This window comes from Capsicum annuum, chromosome 6, assembly GCF_002878395.1.
Source record: "Capsicum annuum cultivar UCD-10X-F1 chromosome 6, UCD10Xv1.1, whole genome shotgun sequence".
Classification (NCBI taxonomy): Eukaryota; Viridiplantae; Streptophyta; class Magnoliopsida; order Solanales; family Solanaceae; genus Capsicum; species Capsicum annuum.
The window spans coordinates 187,310,075-187,316,355 of record NC_061116.1 but is presented as its reverse complement, the minus strand read 5'-3'; positions in this window follow the sequence as shown (position 1 = coordinate 187,316,355).

Genomic DNA, 6,281 nt, shown 5'->3' with positions numbered 1-6,281 from the left:
CCTACCTCACTGAGCATACCAGTACATTCAAAGTACTGGCACATATTTTCTTTTACGCTATAATGTCTTATATCATAGGTTCCAACGCATGGGCTCCCGAGCATCCTTTTGTAGATCAGACTTTTAGTAGTCAGAGTAGTGGTGAGTCCTCGTAGTTCGAGGACATGCTTATTATGTACAGTATTTCAGTTTTAGTATTAGTAGTCGGAGTTAGTTGGGGGCTTGTCCCATCAACTCCACAGTTCAGACAGTTTTAGAAGCTTTTCAGACTAGAGTATTTTCAGACAGTTGTTCAGTTTTTCAGTACTTATATTCAGTTTTGGTATTTTGATACCGCATTCAGATTTATTTTGTAGATTTGAACCTTATGGCATATGTTTCCGCCTATTTCCGCAATCATAGTCGTATTTATTACATAGTTATTGCAGCAGGTACCAGCCATGAGTTAGCTTGTGGTCCTTCGAGATTGTGAGCACCGTGTAGCATTTGGGGTACAAACTCGGGGCGTTACACTTTCCCAAGAATAAATTCGATCCTTTTCTCAAAATTTCTATATTTGTGTTGTACAACTCGCAGAATCAAATCATGTTCCACTAAGATCCTATATCAACTATACATTGTCCTTGACTTTCTGTCGGGGAGATATAAAGCAAGTTCATGGCCAAATCTTGAAGCTTGGATTTGTTTTTGAATACTTCCTACTCTAGCATTCTTCTGGTTACTTATGCTTTTTTCAAACCGGTGCAGCGTGGATTATGGCTGTTCAATCTTCAAAGAATTTATAATCCAGGTTCATTTGAGTACAACCCCATTATCAGAGACCTAGTCAAGAATATTAACCTAGCTTAGATGAGGTATATTCAGATGAAAAGTGTTCATATTTATGAGCACGTTTTCAAGTTTAGACTTAAAGAAGATATGTTTTTTGTAGAATAGTTCGATCAATATGTATAGCAAATGGTGGAGCTCGAATTCCCGTGTTATTGCAGCTCTTGCTAATTTTTGGGGATGATCTAAATACCTAAACATTTCCGGTGAAATATAGTTTGACTAAAACTGTTTGAGAAATCTTAGAGGGAAAAAGGAAAGTAGATTTGTTTGATGTGATTTTAGCTTCTACCTATTTGGATGTTCTTGATTCAGGCAAGGCCAGCATGAGTATCTTTGAGGATCACGAGCAAAGGCGGATCCAGGATTCAGAAGCTCTGGGTGCCACCTTATTTTAAACAATAATGTATACTTCGTACGATATTTTAGGATAGTGGAGTCAATATTCAAAGAGTAAACTATAATTATATATATCAACAAATGTTGGTATTACATGAAGGCTTGCCTAGTTGGTATTGTCAAGAAGTCAAGGGTTCTATTCCTTATAGCCACAATATGTTTTTTAAAGAGAAAACAAACAATATAGTCAATAGTGCTAAAAGTAATTCTAAAAAACTAAAAATACAGTGTATAGCGGGGCTCGAACCCCCGGTGCTGGAGTAAAACCCAGCTATTTCGACCACTTTCACCAGCAGTTTCGGTGATATTATGCATGTCAAGCATATTATTTATACATTAATTGGTACATATACCATAAATATACAAAGTTTCAACCGAGAAGTGCGGATGTCATGGCACGTCAAACCTTCGACATAGATCCGCCCCTGATCACGAGTGAATGAAAGTGGACTAAGTGAAACCAAATGGGATATAAATTATAGGAGATCAAGATTCAAATTTCAGTAAAGAGAAAAAAAGAATGTTTATGCTTAAATCTTGATTGATAAAGTTACTTGATAACTAACTGTGCTAATATGAGGTCACAATAAATCCACAAAAATAATTGAGGTACGTATAAATTGGCCTGGATATTACGATTAGGTAAAAATAAGGCATAATACATAAACATGACCTTTAACTTGACATCAAATTATAACTATGTCCTTTAACTTTGTCCGTGTACAAGTAGGCCCTTTAACTATACAAAAGCTAAACAAAAAACACTTCAATCTTGCAACACACCTGCGTGAAACTCAATCGCTCCTAGTGGATTAGTACTCCAAGCAAATACTGCCACCTAATTAAAAAGATACATGTAGATTTTAGATATTAACTTTGCCAGTGTACAAGTAGGCCCTTTAACTATACAAAAATTGAGCAAAAAAATACTTCAATCTTGTAACACATATGCGTGAAAATTGTTCATACATGGACTAGTACTCCAACCAAATGCTGCCACCTAATTAAAATGATACAAATAGATTTTAGATAATAAAAAAACACTTAATATACCATCATCAAAAATACATGTACATTTTAGATTTTTTCCTTTTAAAAAAATAAAAAATATTCATTAAAGGTTGCCTTCATTAAAATAACATTCAAGTCCGATCAAAATTGAAAGGTTCATCTATAAGAAGATGTGAAATCAGATGAAAATCCTACAAAAAATTTATCTCTTATTCCCTTTCAGTTAAGGAAAAATTATTGAAATTTTCCATTAAAACTTCATAAAATAGAAGCCGTTTAATATGAAATTTGCACAATTCATTCATAACTTTTAGCTCTTCGGATATACAAATGAAGCAGACATCATCGTCTTAAGGAGAAACAAAAGAGCACTACATAATTGATCGTACTTTTTCTAATTGGGTTTCTTTTTTTAAAATTTTTAGAGCTGTTGGAGAAAATAAAAATAAAATAAGTGGAAATTTGATTTGTAAAATGGAGTTGTTCGCAAACAAGGTATGCATGCGAAATTTTTATTCACTTAATCAGTGAAATAATCATCATCATACCAATAGTATGGATCATCATCACTATCCACATATGAATAGTCATGAATAGACCATTGTTCTTGGACAAGATGATCTATAATTTTTTCAAGAATTTTTCCTTGTAAATCTTTATTTAATTTAATCACCTTTAAAATGGTGATTAATATTTTTTCATCTAAGAAAATAGTGTAATAACTCATTAGGCAGTATAAAGAATGTATTTCTTTATCTTAGCCTTGTATCTTTTTAACAGAAAAGCCTGTGTGTTTTTTAGAGCACGATTTCTATCTAAAGCTCTAAGTAATAGTATTTTAAAATTGTTAATTTCAAAAATTAAGTGAATAGTTTTTAACCGATAGATTTTACTAAGATAATTTTGCAAATTCGTCATGTCTCCGTTAATTCTATGTATAATTGTTTTGGATTTCCAAAACCCTTTCCTGTACTTCTTTAATTGTGGTTGTACTACTTTCATGATGATAAGAATGAATATTCATAATTTTTATATTCCTTGTAGGTACTTAGTAACACATAATATGCATGAACATATAAAGTAGATATGAAGACAAATTTTTCTTATGTTAATATCTTCTTGAAATGATAAAGTTTAGGTATATACCTTTCGACTTTCTTTCTATATTGGTTGTATCAACACCGCAATATTTCTCCTTCCGGCTATGAAAAACTATTTAGCTTATTACGACTCACTGTCTCAGGCTACTGTGCCGTCCTTCCTCGTCGAGGCTGAAGATCGCAACCCTCATTTATAACCAACATATAAGAATGACAAAAGATATAAAACAAACTTTTTTATTTCATGAAGATATTACAACATAGGAAAAATATTTAATCAGATCTTCCTTATACTTTTACGCAAACTATTTATTACTTTTCCCTTGTGGGAAAAGTGTTTCTCACTCACTCATATAGAAGATACCTAGAATTTTCTAATAAAAAATATTCAGAGATAAGATTTGTAGATACAAGAAGGGTTAGAATTATAATTTTTATTTTTCTTCTGGTTATCCTTCAGAATTCTTCTATTTATATTTTGGCCCCTTATCATCTTAGAAGGATAAGATAAGAGATAAGATTCTTATTTCATCTGATTGACTGCTTTTTGAATCGTGGGGTCCATTCTTCTTTATCATTTTATCGTCTGGTGCTGACAATTATGTTGAGGTAGATGCTTTTTCTTTATGTCTTTTCTTTCATTACTGGCTTCATCTTTACAGTTATGGATTACATTTCTTCGGACATTGATGAGCTTTTATCATCATTCTTCTTGAGATGTCTATGTTCCAAAAATTTGCATGCCATATTCCATGTTGTTGAAGTGGCTGGAAATTGGTGTGTTTCAAATTCAGCAATTTTGTCCCTTAGGACTACTGATTTTGATTTTTCTTTGATCATAAGGATCCAGTGTGTATCCCTGTTTAGAACCTTGTAATTTTCCTCATATTTATTTTTAAGGATGTGATAGACGACCATTATTCCTAAAGCTCTTCTGGCTTGGATCTATTTTTTATTAAAATATGGAACCTTTTTATCAACTCCTGTGGCGCTGATATTAAAGTCTCTTAACTTTTTCACTGTTATATAATTAAAAGTGAAAAAATATAATTGATCATCTTGAGATTCCATAGCTATGCTGTAGAATCTGCAATAGACTGTTTCCTCTTCGGCGTAATTTCTTATTGAACTAGTCAAATATATTGGTAGTCCTTCCAGCTCAGACAGATTTGATTTTGAATAAACATAGTCTAAGTAAACGAATTCAAATAATTTGGCCGTGAAATTAGCCGATCCTCCTAGGAATATAGAAATCCTTAGATATAAGCTCTTTATTTCGATAACTCCAAAAGTTTCTCCACAGGTTTCTTGGAGATTGTATATTCTTTTTATGAAAGTTATGTATTCATATTCCTTCGGATGAATCTTTCCTACCTAAAAAGAAATAAACTGTTTTTCTGAGGAAAAGTTTGTCCTTTTTTCTATTTTCTCAGAGATTGTTTCAGTTTTTACTGATTTTACTACTTCAGAGAAATTTCTTTGTGTTTGTGCTCGGTTTTTGGCTTTGTCCTTGGACTCGGCCATCGGCATATCCGTGCTTACCGTCGAGATGTTTTTGGCACTAGGTGCTAGTGGGACATCTCCTGTCACTTTGTTAGCTCGGCTTTTGGCTTTGTCCGAAGACTTAGCCATCGGCATATCCGGGTTGTTTACCATCAAGATATTTTTGGCACTAGGTGCTAGTGGGACGTCTCCTGCCACTTTTTGTAGGATGACTTGTCGTCCCTTTGGTCTGGTTTTCAGATGCTCGCATAGGAATTGAAATTCTGTCATGTTTTCAGCTTGATCAGTGTTAAGCTGACTCAATTCAAATTGTAATTTTTTTGCCTTTTCAGACGAGGTTACAAGTTCGTCTTGAATTTCGAACAACATGTTGGTCTTTTCATTTATGGCATCATCAATGTTATTTATTTTTTGTCATATTCTGTTGACCAGTACTTGAGTTCTATCGTCCATATTGGACGTTTCTTAAAAGAAAATCTGCAAAAACATTGCCAGATCCTTTAACATTTTCAATTTTGATAGTATAAAATGACAATAATACCTGTCATTTGTGTAATCTTCTATATTGTGGTTCTGAAGGTAGTTTTTTGAATATCAGTCCTGATATTTGTGTATTGTCTGTTTTAACGACAAATTGTTTTGGTAATAAAAATGTAGAAAACTTTTGTATTCCTTTTATTACCGCTAATAATTCTTTTCTATTTGTGGAATGATTAAATTCAACTTCGTTAAATGTTCCACTAATATATCTATAGATTTTATTTCAATTCGTTTGTAACAATGCTCCCCAATGATAGTCTGAAGCATCAGTTTGTAAAACCAAATTATCTTCTGGTTCTGGTAATCTAAGCTTTGGTAGCTTAGCACATTCTTCCTTTAATTTTTGAACACAAAGAGTATGTTCATTAGTCCATCCAAGTCGATTTGATTTTCGAATGAGTTTTTACAAAGGATTTCTCTTTTTTGCAAGATCTGGAATAAATTCTCCTGCATAATTCAAACATCCAAGAATTTTTTGTATTTCTTGTTTTGTTGTTAGTTTATCAGGAAATTATGTTATTTTCTTTAAAATATGAGATTGTAATTCTATTCCATTCTATGAAATTATCATTCCTGAGAATTCTTTTTTATTTTTGCTTATCTCTGCTTTCTTTAGGCTTAGAACAATTTCATTTTTAACACAAATATTTAAAAATTCTTTCAAATGTGTTAAGTGTTCTTGGTAGTTTTCTGAACAAACTAAAATATTATCTATGTAGACAATTAGAAAGTTCTTTTCATAAAATATTCTATCCATCTTTCTTTGAAAAATTGGTGGTGCATTCTTTAGTTCAAATGGCATTACTAACCATTCATAATGCCCATTAGGAGTACTAAATGCTGTTAGAGGGACTAATTCCTCTGAAAGTTTAATTTGTCAAAATCCGCTTTTGCAATCAA